This window comes from Chamaea fasciata, unplaced genomic scaffold (genome assembly GCF_029207755.1).
Source record: "Chamaea fasciata isolate MVZ Bird 193981 ecotype frontalis unplaced genomic scaffold, bChaFas1.0.hap1 SCAF_120, whole genome shotgun sequence".
Classification (NCBI taxonomy): domain Eukaryota; kingdom Metazoa; phylum Chordata; class Aves; order Passeriformes; family Sylviidae; genus Chamaea; species Chamaea fasciata.
In genome coordinates this window covers 129,138-151,579 of record NW_027094205.1, presented here as the reverse complement: position 1 = coordinate 151,579, position 22,442 = coordinate 129,138, and the positions used below count along the sequence as shown (strand labels likewise).

Genomic DNA, 22,442 nt, shown 5'->3' with positions numbered 1-22,442 from the left:
CACTGATGCTTTCTGTGCCAACACTGCTCAGCAGTGACCAAAACACTGGGGGTGTTATCAACACCTTCCCAGCTTCCAATGGAAAGCACGGCACTGTGAGGGCCGCTGTCGGGAAAATGAACTCCATCTCAGAAACACCCAGTACAATCTCCACTCCTTACTCCATACCATTTGCATCATACTCAGATCCCACAGAATTATATATATAGATCTATATCTATCTTCTAATTATTCCATTGCATTTATTTGTCATTACTGAAATCCCTTCCTACCAATGCTTACAGCTTAAACTCCATGCTTAAACCATCTTTATGCCTAAGACATAGATGCATACATTTTCATTAACTACTGTCCCCTGTCCATTCACAGATAGATATTTATTTCCCATTTCATGGGCTTCCTCCATCCCTCCAGATGTTTAAAAACGGGCAGTGACTTGGGCTTCATGCCATCAAGATGGGTGCTCAGGACGGGAGAAGCAGCACACTCGATCGTTCGGCACCGACACCAGCCCTGCCTGGGTCATTGCCGCACTCTCCCTGCTCCTCGCAAAATTGTCTCTTCGTCGGTTCATGTCACTCCGGCAAGTTGCTTCCTGCAACATACAAGTTACACACAGATTATTTTTCACCCAAGGTTAAATCTCCTTGAAGAACACACCGGGTCTCCCCATGCTTCTGCATTACCCACCAAGTACACCCAGGCCCTTGAACAAAGACAGTCCCATTAGCAGGTTTGCCTTTTCCCATGGGAGGAGAAATCCACACCAACTTCCCCAGCCACTTCCTTGTGTGTAGTATGGGGACCTTATCTCTTCCCACAGTATGTAGGGGTTTTCTTTGGGCAGGACCAGAGCGGTTAGCAGATCCTCTGGTGTTAACCAGCCAAGTGGCTTCTGCTAAATTTGCTTCCCAATGCTTCCATGCCCAATCGCCTAACCCTCTTGACAAAGTCATCAGCAGTCCATCATACCTCTCAATCTTTCCAGAGGCTTGTGGGTGATAAGGGATGTCACATATCCACTCAGTGCATCTTTCTTTGCCTAAGAGTTTATGAGGTTATTTCATAAATGAGTCTCATTGATTCCATTCTTTCTGGGGTACCATGTCACTACAAAATGTGACTCTCAAGGCCTAAGATGGTGATTCGAGGAATAGCATGGCTTACAGGGTATTTTTCCAGCCAACCAGTAGTTGCCTCTACCATGATGAGTATGCAAGCTCTTGCCTTGGTGTGTTCATGGCAGTGGTCCAATACAGTCAATTTGCCAGGCCTCACCACATTTAAAACCCACTTTGGCCATCTATTCCAAGGAAACTTTACTCGCATGGCTCACTTGACTGTGGCACGTGTTTCGCATTCACGGGTGACCTGTGTGAAAGCCTCCGTGATCAGATCCACCCCTCGATCACAAGCTCATCTGTAGGTTGCATCTTTTCCTAGATGTCCTGATGTTTCATGGGCCCATCGGGCTGTAAAGAGTTCACACTTCTGCTCCCAGTCAAAGTCTACCTGAGCTATTTCAATTTTGGCAGCCTTATCTAGCTGTTCGTTGTTGTGATGCTTCTCGGTGACATGTCTTTTGGGCACGTAAGCATCTACGTGACGTTCCTTCAGAGCCATGTGTCGTCCTGATCTTTTTCAGCCTTCTGATGTTTGCATTTTTGTAGTGGAGTTTCTCACAGATTTTCATGTAAACAAAATTAATGCTATTGTAAACTGTCCTTCTTGTTTATCGTTCCTCTCTTGAAGAGGGACAATTGACGGACTTCTAGTTTGAGCAGTGTGGTTGGAAAGGTGTCAACCTCGTTTGTCCAATCCATGGTCATTGTCCAAAATCTATATAAACCAAAGTAAGAAAATAAACAACCCTCTTTTTGCCCTGACGACTGACTGCGTGCGTGTCCTTCATTTCGTGTCCAACAGCGACAGCCATGTTTTCTATCCGTGCAGTGATGCCCTGCCACAACGCAGCAGCCCAGATGGGTTTACCCCTGCACTCCCAATTGGTCTTCTTCCATTGCGGTAGCCATCTTCATAGGGCATTAGCCACCATCCAGGAGTCAGTATAGAGACACAGCACAGGCCACTTTTCTTCTCCTTCAGCGGCCTCAACTATTCGTTGTGTGGGACTCCACACAGCAGCTTTCCACCTCTGATGGTTTCCTACCACAAGGCAGGATCCATCAGAAAAGAGAGCATGGCCTCTTTCACCTTCTGATAACTCTTTATATGGTGGTACTTCTCGAGCAGGGGTCACCTTCCAAATCAATGCTCCGAAATCTCTGCCTGCTTTCATGGATTCTCGGGCAATTGGGTTTCCCCAGTCGAGCTCGTTGTGTGATCAATGCTACCTACCCACTTATTTCATGTAGCACTGCTTGCATGATGTGTCGAAGGGATGCTTCCTTTGAGCATCTAGTGCAGCACAGGAAATTGCAGTGCCAAGAGGAGACACGCTTCTTTCCCGACAACTTCTGAGGATGCTCGAAGCCCGTCATATGCTGCTAATATTTCTTTTACAGCTGGAGCGTCGTGGGCCTTCTGGTCCTGAATAACCCTGGCTCCAAAACCCTAATGGTCAACCTCGGGTTTCTCTTGATGTTCTTTGCCAGAAGCTCCAAGTGAGACCATGCGAGCCAGCTGCAGCGTAGAGTAGATTTTGCAGGGCTGGTGCAGTCTGAACAGGCGACCGCACAAGCTATTTCCCATTTGATCTGCTCAAAGGCCTGTTGTTGCTCAAGGCCCCATTCAAAATGGTTCTTCTTCTGGGTCACTCGATAGAGGGGCCTCACAAGCTGACTATAACCGGGAATATGCATTCTCCAAAACCCCAGGCGGCCTACGAAAGCCTGTGTTTCCGTCTTCTTAGCTGGTGAAGACACAGTTGCTATCTTGTTAAGCACATGCATAGGCACATGACGGCAGCCATCCTGCCATTTGACGCCCAAGAACTGGATGTCCCGTGCAGGTCCCATGACCTTGCTTCTCTTTACGGCAAACCCAGCTTTCAGAACATTCTGAACTATTCTTTTTCCCTTCTCAAACACTCCTTCTGCCTTACTGCCCCACACAATGATGTCATGAACGTATTGTAGATGTTCAGGGGCATCACCCATTTCCAGTACACTTTGGATCAGTCCGTGAGAGATGGTAGGGCTGCGTTTCCACCCCCGGGGCAGTCGATTCCAGGTGTATTGGACAACCTGCCACATGAAAGCAAACTGTGGCCTGCACTCTGCTGCCAAAGGAATTGAGAAGAATGCATTGACAATGCCAAGTGCCGCATACCACCTGGCTGCCTTCGACTCCAGTTTATACTGGAGCACTAACATGTCCGGTAGAGCAGCACTCAGTGGGGGCGTTACTTCATTTAGGACATGATGGTCTACTGTTATCCCTCCACCCTCCATCAGACATTTGCACTGACCATATGGGACTATTAAAAGAAGTCTTGCTGATTGCTCCTTGGCTCTCCTTATCTGCCTTTTCTTCGTTACTATTGGGGGCAATTACTGTAGTTGTTGTTGTTGTTGTTTGGGTCTTTATCTCAGCCATTGTGTCCTCAAATGAAGTTTGGGTCCCTGCCTCAGCCACACTCCTCTGAGAGCACTGAACTGTGGCTCAAGGGGCACAGGCCAGGCCCCCGTACAGGGCGAGAAGCTGCTGGGTTTCATTGGGTCAGGCAAGGCACCCTTCTATCAGGTGACGCGTCAGTTTGCCAGGGTCCATTGCCTGTTCAGCTGTAAAGTCCCCGGCAATGGGAGGTGATAACCGCTCTAGGAACCTGCCCAAATCCTTCCACACACACTGCCATCCAGTGACCAGCCGCTTCAGGGCACATTTCAATACCTCCTCACCTACAGTTTTTTTTGTCTTACACCAGGATGACACCAGATTCCACAACCCCCATAGTGAGCCAACAGTATTAGTTAATAGTATTAATAGTATTCAACAGCTTCACATAAGGATGAACAAGGAATGCGGCAGCCTGCATTCTGAAACAATCTACATCAGTCCCAGACAGGGAGAGGGAGAGGGATTCCCTCACTGTCCCCAGATAATAGCTCCCCCAGCACAACAAAGCCATCTGTGTCACAGCAAAACAAGAGTCACTGTTTGTATTAACATGTTCCCAAACTCAACAAAACAAGGAGATAAGCAGCATACCTGACAAACTCCATCTTCCGCACAGGAGCTTGCTACTCAATAACTACTATTACTATGGCATGCAAGATATATAACTGGCGTTTTTTTAGCCCACGTTGGGCGCAAAATGAACTGTGGTGGGGTTGCTTTGGCTTCATGCCAGATGCCCACCTAGCTGCTCTATCACTTCCCCTTCTCAGCTGGACAGTGGGGAGAAAACAATATGAAAAACAACTTGCACGTTTTGATAAAGCAGTTTACTAAAGCAAAAGTGAAAGTTTGCACATGAAGAAGGAAAAAAGAAAATAATTCTATCCCCTAGTTCCCATCAGCAAGCACTGCCTGCCCACTTCCTGGGAAGCAGGGTTTCAGAATGCATAGAAGTTGCTACGAAAGGCAAATGTTGTAAATAAGAAATTCTTCCCCTTCCTCCTCCTGTACTTAGCTTTTATATCTCAGCTGATGTCATACCGTGTCATGAAAGGTAGAAGAATTATAAAAGAAAGGCCTCATAAAATCAGACCTGCTCTATTAAATTAATAGCTATCCTGTCATCTCTTCTAAGTGTAGTTAAGCAAGTTCCCATGTGAAAATAATCTTGGTATGAAAGGTTCATTAACACAACAACCTGTTCTTGTGTTGAAAAATAAGTGCATCTATGTAAACAATAAGATCTGTTCCATGAGAACCCACAAAGGAAAAATGTAAACAACCTGAATCTTAGCATGTACACACAAATCCCCTTCTGACCAAAAAATGAAGTAGTAAGAAAACTACCAGCCAATAGGTGTTGCACACGAGGTCTGTGAAAACTGTGTAAAATAAGTTATGTGAATAAAGAATTGCCTTTTCCCTGCATGAAGATAATGGAGTCTCGGCTGACTTACTACAACAATACAGTACAAAATATCCCTTGGGCCAGTTTGGGTCAGCTGTCCTGGTTGTGTCTCCTCTCAAGATCTTGCCCACTCCTAGCCTACAGATGATGGGGTGGAATGTTGGAGGGACAGCTCTAATGCTGTTTCCCGCACTGAACAGCAGTTGCAAAACATTAGTGTCTTATATTGCTGGTTACAGGAGTAGGGTGCCAGTTACAACTGTGGGTGTGAACCAAACTACTGTCTGTGGGTCAGTTCTGATGAACTGTAAATGATGGAGCATTTTCAGACCAACATCTCAGGCTACAAGATGGGTGTTAGATAAGGAAAAAGAGGCAAACCCTTTGAGGCAGGATAGCATTTCGTTTTCTTCACAAATAACTCAGATGTGATAGCTCCCCTCCAGGAAGTATCAGCACAGTCCCACCCATCCTGAGGGGGTCATCACTACTTATGGGCCATAATGGACTAAATGGCACTAGAAGAATGGGCAGCTGTACTTGATGCCTTATCGGGACTACATGAAAACAGAGGCCAGACAAAATTAAGGGAATGAAAATATCGAAGGGCCTTCAGGTACATTTCGGGCAGACAAAGCCCCCCAGGGCCTACACCCAAAAATGGACAAGGGGTGACAGGTTTTCATACTTTTATAAGTTTGGTCCATTTGCATTCTGGGGGCTAATCTTCCAATTACAGCTCCAGGTAATGAAGTAATTTACCACAAGTTTGCTTGCCCCCTCCAATTCACTTTTGTTTACATTTCTTGGGGCCTGAGGCAGTAGGGTGTCCTTGAATCCCAGGCCTAGAGAGGAACTGTTTTGTTTAAGCAAAATGGGAAAGCAGTAGCCAACACTCTATATGGAGTTTAGTTACACACTAAAGAATTTCAGGATTACAAATATAATTAAAAATATAAAACCTAAAATCCTAAGGCATCATAGTGACTTAGATCATCAAAAACTCCCAGAATATCCCATGACTCAGTAATACATCATTCCATTGTGAAACTCCCCACCCTGGGGGAGGTACTGAGCATTCCCCACCTGAATTTAAGCATATATAATATTTGGGTTTGGGGACTTGGGATACCACCACTCCAGGGATCAGGAGGAAGACCAGAACATGATGGCCTGAGGCATCATGGGCCCATCATGTTTGGAAAAAACTCTCCCTTGTGTTGCCAGTCCAAATGTATCTGTGACACCTCTATTTTTGCAGCCTGATCCACCTGTTTGATGTTTTGATGCTCCTCATTAGCCTGATTCTTGGGCACATGAGCATCCACATGATGGATTTTCATAGGTAGCTTCTCTGCAAGAGCAATGTCTTGCCATTCTTCAGCAGCCCAGATTGGTCTTGCTTTGGGCTGCCAGTTGTCCTTTTTCCACCTTTCCAGCCACCCACAGAGAGCACTGGCTACCATCCATGAATCAGTGTAGAGGTAGAGCTTTGGCCATTTCTGTCATTCGGCAATGTCCAGGGCCAACGTGATGGCTTTGAGTTCAGCAAGCTGGCTTGATCCACCTCCTTCAGTAGCTTCTGCGACCTGCCATGTGGAGCTCTGTCCTGGGGTGACGTTATGATGCTTGTATCCCCAATCTTCTGTTCTCTTTGTGCTGTATATTGAGTTCTGTGCCTTTGGGACTGGTTCTGAGAGTGAAATGGGGAAAGAAGCAGCATGCAGTTTGTTTTGAGAAACAGCGTTCACTCCTCGGCGTTTCTTTTTTTTTTCCTTGGGACGGTGTTGTTCATTGGAGGCACGGAAAGCAGACGGACAGGGATCTTTTTTGGTTCTAGTTAGTTTAGCTAGCTGAGGCAGAGAAGCTTCTTGGCCTTTTGTTGTTTTTTTTTTTTCCCCCCTTTTCCTTGGGACTGTTTAAACCTGCTCTGGACTGAAAAAACCCAGAGGAGCACCAGGGAGCTTGCACCTGCGGCCCACCGGGGCCTGGACTTCTGGAGGGACTGGGACTGGTGGGAGACTGAGTGAGCTGTGCTGCACCCATGGCAAGGACTTCTCTCACTTTTGCCATCTCTCTTCGGGGCGGCGAGAGGTTTTATTGTTTCATATTGTTCATTCTTTATGCTTGTGGGCACTTTGTTTGTTGAATAGTTTTTTCCCCTTTTCTCCGAGGAAGTTCTTTTCCCAGACTGGCTGGGGGGAGGGGCCGTTTGGGTTTGCTCTCCAGAGGAATCCCATTTGGGAGGTTTCCTCCCAAATTTGTCATAAACCAGGACAATACATTTTTTATTGGCGCCCAACTGCATGGCACAAGAGAGTGGAAAAAACTTGTATTGATTATTGATTGCATTTTGGTTGTACTTTGTGTGGGGATAAAGGAGTCAGTAGCCATGTTGCTCCTTGAATTCCTAATGTCTCTTGGAATGGAGTCCTTTCTGTGTTTCTATTGCCTAGGCTTCTTTGAGCTTTTAACACCTTTCTGGTCCCTAGGTTTGTTTTCTAATCCGGAAATAGCTCCAATGTTGTCCCTAACACATAGCTTTTACACTAGAGGTGCATGAATTAGGATTGCTATTTTTTTGGGCTCAGTGATCATGATTTATAAAAAGTTTATAAAGGTGCTGGAGTTTGTGCCAGGTATGTTTGGTTTATAGTTTCTTCGTCCTACCCTGCATCCTAGTTCCAGCAGCATGTTTTGGGGATTTATGAATAATTGCACCCAGTTTGTTAGAGGAGGAATAGGGGATGAAGCTTTTCAGCCTTTCCTGTCCTCTTCTCTTTTGAGTCTGTTACCTCACTTTTGGGGAATGTTCAGTGTCCCCTGAATGTTAAAGAGACCACCTTCCTGCTATTTCATCTGGTAAGCTTCCTCTATACGGTTTGCAGCTTCTCTAGAATGAGGGCTGAGATGTCCAGAGGGGCTGATGAGACCCCTGACCCAGAAGTAGGCCCAGGTGTGGAAAATTCTGAGTGGTGTGGAGAATGGAAGAGAATGGGCCAGACCTTGAAGGAATTTTCTGATCCCCCAGCTTGGGAATTTTAACATGAACAAATTTAGAACCCAGACGAGGTGGGGAAATATCTGGAGGAGAACTGCCAGGATGATTCCAAGGAGAAGAGGATCATTGCAATAAGTTGGGCCCTGGCATATGCTTATCACATGCTGCTAGATACTGTAGGGCAGCAGATAGAGGCAGGGGGGCAAGGAGATAAATCAGCAGCTACCCCAGTCACTCAGGCTGCAGCCAACACCCTAGCTACTCAGACAGCAGCTAAACCAGACAGTGAGCCTAAGTCAGCAGCTATACCAGACAATAAGCCTAAGACTGCAGCTAAACCAGAGTGAGTCTAAGACACTGGCAATCGCCCCGGCAAAGAAGCACACACACAAAACCGATCGACCAGTGGACAGTGTTTCAGGTGAAGGACCCTCAATGCCTCCTGACACCCAGTCAGAAGCCCAACCAACTGATACACAATCAGAAGCTGAACCAACTGATATGCAATCAGAAGCTGAATAAACTGACACAAAATCTGAAGCCCAACCAGCTGGCATAAGATCAGGAGCCACTATTGAGTCCTTTTCACTGAAGGACCTTCGTGGCCTAAGAAAGGATTACACTTGACAACCTGATGAATCTATAATTAGTTGGTTAGTCCGACTTTGGGATGCTGCAGGCGAGGCTACAATGCTAGACGGCCCTGAAGCAAGGCATTTGGGATCCCTGTCACATGATCCGGTTATCGACCAACAGATGATGAGGGAGGCTACACTTTGCAGTCTTGGGGAATGCATCCTGGGAAGTGTGGCACAAAGATATCTGTGTGCAGACGATCTCTATATGCAGCAAACCCAGTGGAAGACCATAGAACAAGGGATTCAATGCTTGAGAGAAATGGCAGTGGCAGAGATTGTCTTCTCAGATGTCATAAACACTAGGAACCCAGACTTGGTACCATGTACACCCGTGATGTGGCGAAAACTTGTACGACTTGGGCTACAAGAATACTCTTCTGCTTTAGTAATAATGAAGTGGGATGAAATGGAGGAGACTGTGCTGGATATGGTGAAGAAGCTCCAATCATATGCAGATGCCGTGCATGGTCCAACACACGCAAGAATTGCAGCTCTGGAAACAGGTCTGCAGACATTAGAAGACAGGATAGAGGAGAATCACAACAAACTAAGAGAGGAGATAAAAGAGGGCTTTCTCCAAATCTCGGCAGTACAGATCAGAGGTTCTGGCACCAAACGCAGATGTCCCCCAGATAGAGGGAAGGGGCATACCACAAGATAAGCTGTGATCCCTCCTGCGTGATTGTGGAGAAGACATGAGGAGATGGGATAGAAAATCTACTGATGATCTGGCACAACAGTTGTGTGAATTGTTGGAAGGCAATGCTCAGAGAGGAAGTTGTAAAAAAAAGGAAGTAGCTCCAGTCACCCAGGGAAAGACGGAAAACCAGGCTTAGAGGGGCCCGGCCTCTAGCCAGGTAGAGGCTACAGAAAACTGTGTTTTTTAGACTGTGTGGATTCGTTGGCCTGGCACACAAGAAGCACAAAAATATGAGGCCCTGGTTGGCACTGGTGTGAAGTGCACAATACTCCCATCAGGACATGTGGGGGACATGCAAGGGTTGAACTGCTAGGAGTTGGCTAGCTGCTTTCTCTGGGTGGTTCTCTGCTCTCGTTCCTTCCCTTCCTGCCCTTTCCCCTCTTTATGTGTTCCTTTATTCTTTTTATTTTTTTTTTTTATTTATGGGTTTGTACTTCCTTCTCCAGCTTCTTGGGCATGTAATGATTGTTGGCGAGATGTGTGTTGCTCACCTGGGCCTGACCAATGGATTCCGGATGGTTGTGGATGAAGGGCCCGAGGGTGGGCAGTGTGTCTATCGCATACATTTACCCATTCTGGGTGGCCGTCAGTTGGGCTGGCCGCCTGGCTAAGATTTTGGCACCGCAAGAGTTGCTGCACGTGTACAAATCGTCACTGAATGGATTTCGTCTGTTGCCCATCAGTCTAGCGGCTTTTGATGTGTAATTTTTTTTTTTTGTTTTTGCCGTGTGTCTGTGGAAGGTAATAAAAGCTTTGAGCAGCAGTTGCACAATAAAGATTTGTCATGGGGATATCACCTCCGTCTTTCGTGTCTTACTGAGGGGAAGTAGTTCTGCAAGTTCAGACGGTGTCTCCCTGGACTGCAAGTATGTGGAAGGTTTCAGCCTGATCACAGCATTCCATAGATGGTGATTCGCTTGTTCGTTTGAAGTGTGAAGCTGGAAGCCTTTAGCAGTCTCTCGCGTCTTGTAGCAAACAAAGTCTTAGCTCTTTGGCAGTGGTGTGCCAACGTACAGAAAGCCCATGTAGGCTGCTGCTAAAACTGTAGAAGATACTGTGTTCGAGGCTACATGCATGCTTTCCAAGGGTGGATTCACCATTGTGCACTGTGTTGGAAGCATCCACCTCCTGTTGTAGTTCGTTATGAATGGCTGTGATAAAAGGCCCCCTTAATATCTTTTTTCTGGTGTGGCGGGATATGGTAGGAGAATACAGTGGGCCTTACTGGCAGCTGCTATGCTTCCATAGCACAGTGTCATCTGTCTTTTGTAGTTTTGGTCTGCTGTTATCACCCAGTGCTTTCCCAACCTCTTGCCCACTCCCATGTAACTGGATGGGTTGCAAGAGGTTTGAGCAGCAGCCTCCACTCTGTGCGAGCAGTTCTTTGTAGTAGCTGAAACGCTGGTGCGTTATCAACACCCTTCTAGCTCCATCTGCAAATGGAGCTATAAGGCAAGTTACCTCTATCCCATTCCAGACCCTAGTGAAAACTTCTTTGCATGGATACTGCAAACTTCATCTTGCTTTAACAGCTATTAAAAATGGGAAGTGTGCATGGGAAAGCCGGGTGTTCCCTCATTGCCGTTGAACCATTTGTTACTGAGGCATGTGAGGCATCCATTAAAAGGCGTTTTCATCTCTATGTTAGACCCAAGTGATTGGGTGAAATTTGGTGATGCAGATGTGTAACCCGAGGACTTGACCTTTATTTAATTGACCCGAGGAGGAGATGAAAATGATTTATCTGAAGTATATGGAAAGTCCACTGCTGCAGTGTTTGCTTACTGAATGGCTGAGGTAGGTTGTGGGAGAATAGATAGTGGGATATTACGAATTTGGGCTGCGGCTGAGCCTCTTCCCTAATGGGGTGCTGCTGTATAAGACAGGTGAGCAGCATTTAAGGAAAAGAAGTGTGGAATGCCGATGTGTATTGACCAATCACAAAAAAGTAAAAGGGTACACAGGTGTTATGCATGTGAGGAAAAACGTATAAAAAGTTGTACTGGGGAATAATAAAGTGCTGATGCTTGCCACCATTTTCAGTATCAGTTGTGTGTCCACCATCAATTGGTGAGCCCGACATGATTTGGGATACAGAACTGCATACCTGAGAGTAGTATATGTTGGAGTCCAGTCTAGCAAAGCCAGGCAGACCAAGAGCCTTAAAGCAAAAGCAGGTGGGAAAGAGAGCCTGAATGTCTGGATGATTTACGAAAACAGAGACACTGACCCCAAGGTGAGCGACTGCGAAACATAATAATGGGGGCTCAAATATCAGCGGAAGAGGAATCCATTTTGGACATTCTGCTGCGAATATTACAGAGGAAAAGTATTAAGTGTGGGGCACTACACACTTTGCTCATTTCGTGTAAACAAAATAGCGTAAGAGTGAACACACAGACTGCCTTTTTTGTTGAAACATGGGAAGAAGTTGGGCACACGTTGTGGGAGGTAACTCCGAGGGGGGACGAAGTAGCCACAGTGTCGCTTACAATGTGGCGTTCAGTTCAGGACTCATTGCTAGAAGTACAAGCTGATAGAGAAACGGCAGCCACTGTCGCCACTGCTACCACTCCTCCAGTCCCAGCCACAGCCACTGTTCCAGCAGCCTACCTGCCTGCTGCGGCCTGTCCCCTTTGTCTCCTCCTCCCTCCTTGACTGCTCCTTCTGTGAAGGGTCCTATCCTGCTGGTATCACCTGAGAGTTGCACTCTTCCCCCGAATGTCGATGATGATATTTCAATGTCTTGGGAAGCAGCACTGGCCTGGCTCAGCCATGGCGGAGCCGCTGTGGCCCTTCTGCCTGCGTGGGCACAGCGGCCCGTAGAGGTTCGGAGTGTTGGCCGGGAGCCTGCATGGATTACTGAGGAAGGGCTGCCAGTTGCTGCAGCTTCCTTTGGCAGGCAGCCGCCTCTGCCTCTATGAAGGCAGCACAGAGCTGACTGAGAGCTGCTTCCAAGCGCTGCTGCTGTAGACAGAGCTGGTGCTGCTGGGCCCCGGGGAGAGCTGGCAGGGCTGTGCCAGCATTATCAAGCAGCTCCTGGCTGTGCTCTGCAGCCAGCAGGGAGATGTGGTGGAGGCCATGCGGAGGCTGCTGACAGATGAGTGGGCTCCCCACAGGCAGAAGGTGCTGGCGGATCTTGTCCACAACCTGAGCTGGTTTTGATCGATTTATCAGGGCCAGCAGAGTCAAAGAGAGCAGGATGTCAGCCAACCGCCCCTCCACTGCAAGATATATTTACACTAGAACCAGTGGCCATCTCGGTGAGGGGGGCAGATCCAAAAAGACTTTGGGTATGATTGTATGAACAAGCTAGGGAGGTGCAGGACTCAGATTCGGCAAATCAGATTCTAGCATGTCCTGTGATCTGAAATAATGGCGACAGCCCTGACAAGTGGGATCCTTTTCATTGGAGTGTAATCAAAGATTTAAGAAACACAGTGATGCAGCATGGGCTTGCTTCTCATTTCGCTCAGTCTATGCTGCGAGGTATCTTTGCTAATGAGTTAACCCCCTTTGACTGTTGACAGCACAAATTTGCTTCTCCCTGACTCAAATGATGATATTTGAGTTGCAGTGGAGACAGTTAGTGAATGAGGTCACCATGGGTAATTTAGAATGTTCTCATGATGACCCTTGTTTTGGAGGAGGTCCGGCCCAGCTCATGGGGAGCCCTCTGATTAACACCTCACAACTACAAGCCTGACTGCATTCCTTAGTGTTACAGCAGGGAAAGGAGCTTGCATTTCTTGCGATGCAGCGTGTACCAGATGTAGGGGCTCCTTGTCAGTCGTGGACAACAGTTACGCAGAAACTCAGTGAGCCATATATAACATTTATAGGTCATCTTAGGGAGGCAATTGAGAAATAAATTGATAATGTAGCAGCCCAAGAAACTTTGCTATTGCACTTGGCTAAAGATAATGCAAATGCAGACTGTAAGCAAGTTTTATTGCCACTGTAGAATCCTACACTGGTAGATATGATTGAAGCTTGCAGCAAAGTCAGGACAACACAGTATCAGATGGAGCAGCTTGCAAAGCAAGTTGCTGCAGTTGTGCAAGTTCCAAAGAGTTGTTTTCGATGTGGTCAAGTAGGGCATCTCAAGAGAAATTGCCCTAACCAACCTTGCAGCTATTCAGTGCCAGGGAATGGCAGGCAGCGCACTATCAGGTTGTGTGCACACTGCGGCAGGCTGGGACGCTATGACAAACAATGCTACTCTAAGGTTGTTAACCAATTACGAGTGCTGCCACCTAGAGGGCTGTCAGGAAACAGGAAGAGGAGCATGATGGGGATGCGCCCTCAGACACAAATACATCCAATCAACCCCTTCCAGGCTTATGTGGCAAACTCAGCGCCAGAACCAAAGGGAGCGCCTGAGTGGATGTCATCACAGCTGCCTCAGTCACTATAGGTGACACCAAGGTGCGTAAAATACTGTTAGATGCTTTTGGACTTTTGGGATATGGGTTAAGTGCATTGCTGGTGGGATGCTCAAGTGTTACCTTGCAAGGGCTGTTTGTGTTACCTGGAGTTATTGATGCGGACTATCTTGGGCAGGTTTGTACCATGGTGTAGACGCCGTCACCCCCAGTCACCATACCTAAGCAAAGTCTTATTGCTCAACTGATACCTTTTACAACGCAAGTACCTAGGGCAGAATCTGTTGAAAGAGGGACTGGAGGGTTCAGATCTACAGGTACCCAAAGGTCTTTTGGACCCAAATGGTTACTGATTCTAGGCCTAATGAGGTGTTGTTTAAAACTCATACAAGGTTCCCCTCTGCAAGTGACTATTACTGGCATGATTGATACAGGAGCTCATGTCACTATTGTTTCGAAGAAACAGTGGCCTTTACTTGGCCCACAGTAATTTCTCCAGCAGTGGCAGGAGTTGGGGGAACAACTGACAGTTACCAAAGTCTACTACTGGTGAGTGTTATTAATCCTAATGGGCAGATAGCTACAATCCACCCTTATGTAATCTCAGTACCCCTGAATTTGTGGGGACGTGATTGTTTGACTCAATGGGGAGTTGCCCTGGCAACAGAAAAGCAGAATTTTTCGTAGGGGCCACTGAGGAGAGCGGTCAACACAGACCCATCATCCCATTACAGTGGTTGACCACACGACCTATATGGGTGGACCAGTGGCCCCTGACTCATGAAAAATTGACCGCTCTCAAACATTTAGTCAACAAACAGCTGGTACAAAATCATACTGAACCATCACAGAGTTCTTGAAACACTCTGGTGTTTGTGATCAAAAAGAAATCTGGTAAATGGAGACTCCTACATGATCTCCACTCGGTTAATGAAGTGATGGAAAGTATGGGAGCAGTGCAACCAGATATGCCTTCCTCAACCATGATTCCAGCTACTTGGTATATTTGTATTGTTGATCTGAAAGATTGTTTTTTTACCATACCCTTACACCCAGATGATGCTCCCCAAGTTTGCTTTTACTGTCCCCTCTGTAAACAATAGTGAACCTTTGAAAATATACCATTGGACTGTGTTGCCTCAAGGGATGAAAAACAGCCCTACCATTTGTCAGTGGTATGTGGCACAAACTTTATCATGGGTTAGGAAACAATTTCTGCAAGTTTGATATCACCATATGGATGATATCTTAGTCACTGTGCCAACTGTGGAACAGCTCAATGTGGTAATGCCTATAATACAAGAGGCTTTAACAAGTTATGGTTTGTGTGTTGCTCCTGAGAAAGTACAGCAACAAGCTCCCTGAAAGTATTTAGGAATGAAAATCTTAGACCAAACTGTTGAACCTCAGATAGTGTCTGTTCAGCATTCTATACAAACATTGAATGACTTGCAAGTATTGTTAGGTACAGTTAATTGGATCAGGCCATTGTTGGGATTATCGAATGTGCTGTTGGTACCACTTTTAATTTATTAAAAGGTGATCCCTCCTTGTTATCTTCCTGGAGCTTGTCACCAGAAGTGCTTGAAGCATTAAAGCAAGTAGAATTAGCAATACAAGGGAGAAATCCTGGAGAGTAGTTACCACTGTACTTCTCAGTGTATATATTTTACTTTCTCAGGACCATCCTGTGGGCCTCATAGCCCAATGACATGACAGTTGGCAGGACCCTTTACATTTTTTAGAATGGGTATTTATCGTATCAATGCAGAAAAACAGTTACCACCCTCTTAGAGCTGGTTGCTCATGTAATTTGTAAAGCCAGACAATGGTGTGCCCAACTACCAGGGCAAGAGGCAGCCATTATGACTGTACCCTTAACCTCTTGTAGTGGTTTTGGTTCGCCAATTTGAGATTTCCCAGCCAATGCACCAATTAATGTGGTGGGTTGAGCGCTGGCCAAATGCCAGGGCACCCACTAGAATTACTTACTCCTTTTTCTGCTGCGATATAGGATTAGGAGAAGAGCAAAGCAGGCTCAAAACTTTAAAGAGCATAAAGAAAACTTTATTTAAACAGAACTGAAAGAAAAGAAAAAAAAAAAGAATCAGAATAAACCCTTCAGAATACTTCTCCTTCCCCCACAAACTTCTTTTCTTTCCCACTGACAACATATAGAGACAAAACCTGGGACTTAGGTCAGTTGACCACCTCTAAAATAGCCTTTCATCAGTTCTTTTAGGGAGAGGAGTTTCTTTTGCTATGTCATGGAGACTTCTCCACAAGAAACTGTTCTCTCGTGGCTTCAATTTTCATGAATAGCAGCCACCCGGAAATCTGCATTTGTGAAGTTCCTCCCATCTCATGCAGCCTTCCCACAGCTGCATTCATGGGCCATGTCCAACTTATGGGGTACTATTTTAAGGATGAACTGTTCAAAATAAAGGTTCTCTTAATCTATCTCTGAGATCATCTTCATCTCTGGGGAACAGAGGTCTTCTTCTTTCCCTGGGGGTAAAGGGTCTTTATTACTCTCATCTCTGTTCAAGCTTCTCATGAGATCACAGCTACTTCAACATTTACTTGCTTCAGCACAAATGCCTTTGCTCATGTCTACAATCTGAACACTCCATCTCCCCATGCTTTTTCATGAATTAAAGGGATATTCTAATGTATCACAGTCCATTACCATGGCCTTACAAAAGAATTTCAGCCTAAGACTAAATCAGTCTAAAATCAAAATCAACTCAAAAATTATCCATGTTGAGGCTGTAGGGAGGAGGGAGCTGAGGGTAAGGATAAAAAGGAATAAAGAACAACCCTCCCGTTGCATTTTCTCCACGTGCTTCTTCGTGAAAAGAAAGCCTCTGTCCTCCTTGTAGCTGCCTTTTGAGAGCCAGAATACTGTGATGATGTTGCTTCTGAGCCTTTTCCAAGGGATAAAAGACCCAACTCCTTCAGGCTTTCCTCATACGGCAGGTTCTCTAGCCCTTTGATCATCTTCACTGCCCTCCTTGGGACCCTCTCCAGTCTGTCCACCTCTTTTTTTTGAATTCTAGGGACCAGAACTCGATACATCACTCTAGGTGTGGCCTGCAGGGGTGACTTCTGTGAGAAGGGGCCAGGGTCTACCCTGCACTTGACACACAGCTAGTTTTTGCCAGCTAGGCACGGGATACCTTGAGAGCCAAAGCTGAGCAACTCAGCAAAGCTGGTGGCACCCCTGTGTTAGCATATTTAAGAAAGAGCAAAATACTGTCCTGGGCAGGTATTTCCCTGCTGTCCTTAGACCTGGAAGGTGGCTATGTCCTGAAGGAAGTTCTTCATCCTGTTTTTTTTTTTCCTGTCCTATTGAGGAAGGGTGGTGAGAGAACAGTTGGTTGGGCCCCTGGCAGCAGGCCAAGGTCTGGCAACAGAAAGTTTAAAAGGCAGATTCTTCCATGTAGAAGTAGAAGGGGGTCGGTGGCTTAGAGAAATGTAGGGATAGGATGTTTTTGAGCTAGCAAAGTCCATCAATATCTGGATCCAATCACTTTGAGGGGGCAAAGTTTCAATGGAAAAAGCCTTCTTTTTGAGCAATAAGAGATTCTTGTGAGAAAAAGGATCTAGTCTGTTTTTTCATCACTTGGTAATACAAGCAGCAAAGAATTGAAACTCCTGCCTACAAAGGGATGAAAATGGGCAGAGCCCATTGGATGTTCTTTTTGTGTGTTGGAAACCCAGGGCCAGCTATAAAGAGGTCATGGAAGAGATGTAAGATTGGTCTGGCTAAACTTGATTAGGACAGGGCCCTAGAGAAGGCAATGCCTTGCTGATTTAAACAGTAAAAAGACAGTAAGTGTTGGAGGTTAGGATTTTTCCTTTTTTTTCTTTCTCTCAGGGAATTTTGTCACAATTGATTCCTAAGAGATGATAACAACCAGTACTTATGAGACAAAAAAAGTGGCCAATGAGGGAAAAGGGTGGACATGGCTACTTTCTTAGCTGGGGAGTTTTCTCTTGGGAAGGGCAGCGATACCGTGAGATTATGGCTGGGGAGTGAGGGGCTGGGCTCGGCTCCTCTCTCTCACTCTCCAGATCGGAGTGGAGAGGTGTGGTATTCAGTGCCGGACTGTTACTGCCCAGAGGATTCGCTGCCACTGAGGAGTTCTCATCCTGCACGGCTTCTACTTACTGTGGGGCAGCTTCTGCTCACAAGAGCAGCTGTTGAACTGGGACCTTTCCAAAACCCAACCTCACTGGGCAGGAGACCCTAACCCCCAACCCCTTCCCAGAAGGGGCATCTCCTGGCTGCTTGCGGCAGGTGCTTGCAGAATCCTGGCTGCTACTGCGTTACAACTGCCCAGCCCTGCTGTTTGTCTGCTGCTGCTTCAGGGTTTTTGCTACCTTTTAACCCAACACCCCATGTCTGCCTGACCCCCTCATGGTTCCTGCTACGGCTGCGGAGTTTCTGCTATACTTTGTTTGCCACCCCAGGGTCTGCTCGCCTCTGCTATTCCAGCTTGCTGCTCCAAGGTTCCTGCTACAGTCCAATTCACCATCCGGAGAGGCACTGAGACCAGCCGAAGCAGAGAACCCCTTAAAACATGGGAAGCTGGAACAGAGCAACGCAGATCCAACCAATATGGTTAACATTCGTTCTCCCTTTAGTAGCTTATATACGCTTCAATATAGTTTACAATTACAAGTATTTTCTCATTGGTGTACAGCATAACGAAAAATGCAAACAGACATTGTTTATCTCATTCTTAAGGTGGCTAAAGTGTTCACACTACAAACTATACCTATTAATACCTAGAAAAACCACTGTCCCACGTTCACAACTTAACATAATTTCTAACTGTGCCACAGGCTTCACAGGTCTGAATTTGGGGCCCAGGCTGGGGTAGCTCAAACCTCAATCCAAATATAAATCATGCCCTTGCTCTCTGAAAAATTCTGCTACAACCAGCTGCCCCTGTGAGTTTGTAAAGGAAGCCCCATTTTCTGTCTCTTCTACCAGATCACCCACCATTACCCATGTGCAGAGAGGCGGCTGAGCTCGCGCCACAGAGCTCCCTGCAGTCATGGGGTAATCATTGCTCCTGCCCTGCCCAACCGGGACCCAACAGCGGCCCTGCTGGCTGTGACCATAACTACACAGAAGGGGAAAGTGCTAGACAGCTGAGTCTGTTGTTGGGTTTCTGTTTGTTGTTGCTGCTGTTGTTGGTTTTTTGCCTTGTCATATATATATATATATATATATATTCTAGTAAAAAACTGTTATTCCTTTTCCCATATCTTTGACTGAAAGCCCCATAATTTCAAAGTTATAATGATTTGGAGAGAAGGGGGTCACATTTTTGATTCCAAGGGAGGTTCCTGCCTTCCTTGGCAGACAACTGTCCTTCAAACCAGGACAGATTTTGGCACCCAACGGTGGGGCCTGAGGGCATAGAGAGGAAAGTGTGAAAAAAAAAAAAAAAACAGTTCCTGGGTAACCTAGTTTCATGTGCTGAATATAGAAACCTTGTTAAGCGGCACCATGTGGTCTAGCCTACCCTGGTTCAGTTGGCACATGGTTGTGGCTACATTTTTCCCATTTGCAGCTCCTTATCTAAACATGGGTCCTAGGACTAAGGCTACTGTGACTGTTATCCAGTTTTCACAATGGGTCAATAAGGTGAGGAATTAATAGATTTTTCACTTCCTCTGGAATGTGAGCACATGCATACATGGCTATCACACACTAAGTGTATGTTTTGGGGTTTAATTAATAATGGTACCAATTGTGAGGAAGTAACACTGGGGGAAGTTTTTTCCCAACCCTTCGCCCATTTCTTTGGGTCTACCCCACGAGCTTTCAAAGGGTTCAAATATTCTCTAGATGCTAATTATATCGTACAATGGCTGGTGCTGCTGATAGACCTATTCTATTTAGCATTCTGAGGTAATGTGATTGCCTTGCATAACCACTCTAAGATCTACCCCAGAGACTAGGGATGCTGCCCCAGAGCCTGATGCTGCCCCACAGCCTGACACTGCCCAACAGCCCACCTAAGAAATGAACCACCTGGATTGGACGGGGGTATTGGAGGAGATGTGCCAGATGCTGAGGGAATACACTTCCCCAGCTGGTGGGAAACCTTCTCCCTGCCTCAAAGGGAGAGAGTCTGATGGTGCAGCAGTGGAACCCACAGACGTTACAACCGTTCAGGTTCCAGCTGAACCACAAGGGCAGTCACAGCCAGCAGCAGTCACCCCTGTGTAGAGGAGGAAGTATAAGACCAAATCAGTGCACCCAGTTAATGATGATGAGGTACCAGGACCCTCACAACCAGCGGGGGAGCTGGAGCCTAAAATCATCGCTGAGTCCCTGTTGCATGACACTGTGATCTGCAAAAAGACATTGCGCGACAGGGGCGTGAGGCTTATTCAGCCTGATTACTTAGGGGTTTGGACCTTATAGGTACAGGCATGCAACTGGATAGTGGTGAGGCAAGGAATTTGTGATCCTTGACCCAGGATGCAGGTATTGATTGGGTGTTCATGAGGGAGCCAGGGCCCCTTCCTCTCTTGAAGCCACTTTTAATGACTGTAAGAGAGAGGTTTGTTCACAGAGACAGAATGCAGGAGCACCATCATAGAATGCCCTGGAAGACCATTGAGGAAGGGATCCAACACATGAAAGAAGAGTCAGTACTAGAGGTATTTTTTGGAAGGGATGGACAGCATGATAATGACCCTGACAAGGTCAGGTGCACAGGGCAAATGTTATGGAACCTGACAAATCTAGGGCCATCCCAATACATCACCTTCATTGGAACGATTAATGCCTAGGACAACCAATAGACAGTGGGTTCTGAAGCAAACAAGCCCAGGAATTATGAAAATATGGTCAGTGTCCCAATGCAGGCTCATGTCTCTGCTGTGGTTAAGGACCTCAAAGAAGAGATCATGGAGGTGAAGGAGGAGGTGAGAAAGGACAGTGTGACACCAGTGCAAGTCACAGGCCCCAACAAAAGAACCCAAGGTCCCTCAGCTAGGGAATGGGGGTACACCTCACGAGCTGACTCGTGATTCTTCCTGTGTGACCACAGGGAAGATATGAGAAGGTGGGATGGAAAACCCACTTCTGTCCTGGCAGCATGGGTGTGTCAACTCAAGGAGGAAAACACTAATCAAGGGAGTTCCACTAAAGTGGAGGTAGCCTCAACCTCCCGTTACCAAGCTGCCAGATATAACAGAAGGAAGGATAATATGTCTGATACCCTTGAAGTAACCTCCAGAATGTATGCCCAGGAAGGGAATGATAGCCAGGGCTAAAGGGGCCCTGCCTCTAGCCCGGTAGAGGCACGGGAGAATTTTGTCTATTGGACTGTGTGGATCAGATGGCCTGGCACATCAGAGCTAGAAAAATACAAAGCCTTGGTTGACACTAATGTGCAGTGTACCCTAATGTCATCACGACATGTGGGGCCAGAACCCGTTTCTATTCCTGCGGTGACAGGCATTGCAGCAGTTGACCCTGTTGGAAGCTGAGGTAAGCTTGACTGGGAAGGAGTGGAAGAAACACCCAATTGTGACTGGCCCAGAGGCCCTGTGTATTCTGGGCATAGATTTCTTCTAGAGCAGCTATTTCAAAGACCCAAAGGGACTCAGATGGGCTTTTGGAATAGCTGCTGTGGAGGCAAAGGGCATTAGGCAATTGAACACCTTGCCTGGACTGTCAAAGAATCCTTCTGCACTTGGACTTCTGAGGGTGGAGGAACAATGAGTACGAACTTCCAACTTGACAGTGCACTGCCAGCAGTACTGGAAAAATCGAGGTGCCATGATCCCCATCCACAAGATGATCCGTGAGCTTGAGAGCCATGGGGTGGTCAGCAAGGCCCACTCACTCTTCAACAGCCCCATTTGGCCTGTGTGCAAGTCTGATGGGGAATGGAGATTGACAGTGTACTATTGTAGCTTGAATGATGTAACTCCATCGCTGAGCACTGCTGTGCCGGGCATGCTGGAACTCCAGTACAAGCTGGAGTCCAAGGCAGAAAAGTGGTATTCCACTATTGATGTTGAAAGTGCATTTTTCTCCATTCCTCTGGCAGCAAAGTGCAGGCCTCAGTCTGCCTTTACCTGGAGAGGCATGCAGTACACCTGGAACCCACTGCCCCAGGGGTGGAAACACAGTCCCACCATCTGCCATGGACTGATTCAGACTGCAGTAGAAAACGGTGAGGCTCCAGAACATCTGCAGTACATTGATGACATCACTGTATGGGGGAACACAGTAGCCCTTGGCCCAGTCAGGACAGGACCAGAGGTGAAGAATATGCTCTACTCTGCAGCTGGGAGCAATGGTCTATGCTGGAGCCTTTGGCAAAAGGTGCCTGGTGAGACTCAGGGTTGACCACTGGGAGTCTGGAGTCGAAGCTACAGAGGGTCTGAAGCCGACTACACTCCAACAGAGAAGGAAATTTTAGCAGCCTATGAAGAAATCTCAGCTCCCTCAGAGGTAATAGGCACAGGAGCACAACTCCTCCTGGCACCCTGACTACCGGTGCTAGGGTTGATGTTCAAAGGAAAGGTTTCCATCTACCCACCATGCCACCAACACCACTGATGCCTCATGGAGCAAATGGATTGCCCTTATCACACAGTGTGCCCATATTGGAAACCCAGATCTCCCTGGGATCTTGGAAATAATTCCAAAGTTTCTCAAAGGTGAAAACTTCTGTCTGACTGACTGTCC

The 22,442-nt window shown here is 46.7% G+C and overlaps 1 long non-coding RNA gene across 1 annotated transcript in view; it reads right to left on the bottom strand.

The window, feature by feature from the left end:
* Positions 1 to 218: 218 nt before the first annotated feature.
* The window catches only part of LOC136304551 (uncharacterized), a 38,674-nt gene continuing 16,450 nt past the window's right edge, over positions 219 to 22,442 (bottom strand). The window contains exon 2 of the long non-coding RNA XR_010724653.1: positions 219 to 595. This is a non-coding gene — a long non-coding RNA (uncharacterized lncRNA). The remainder of the gene's footprint in view (positions 596 to 22,442) is intronic.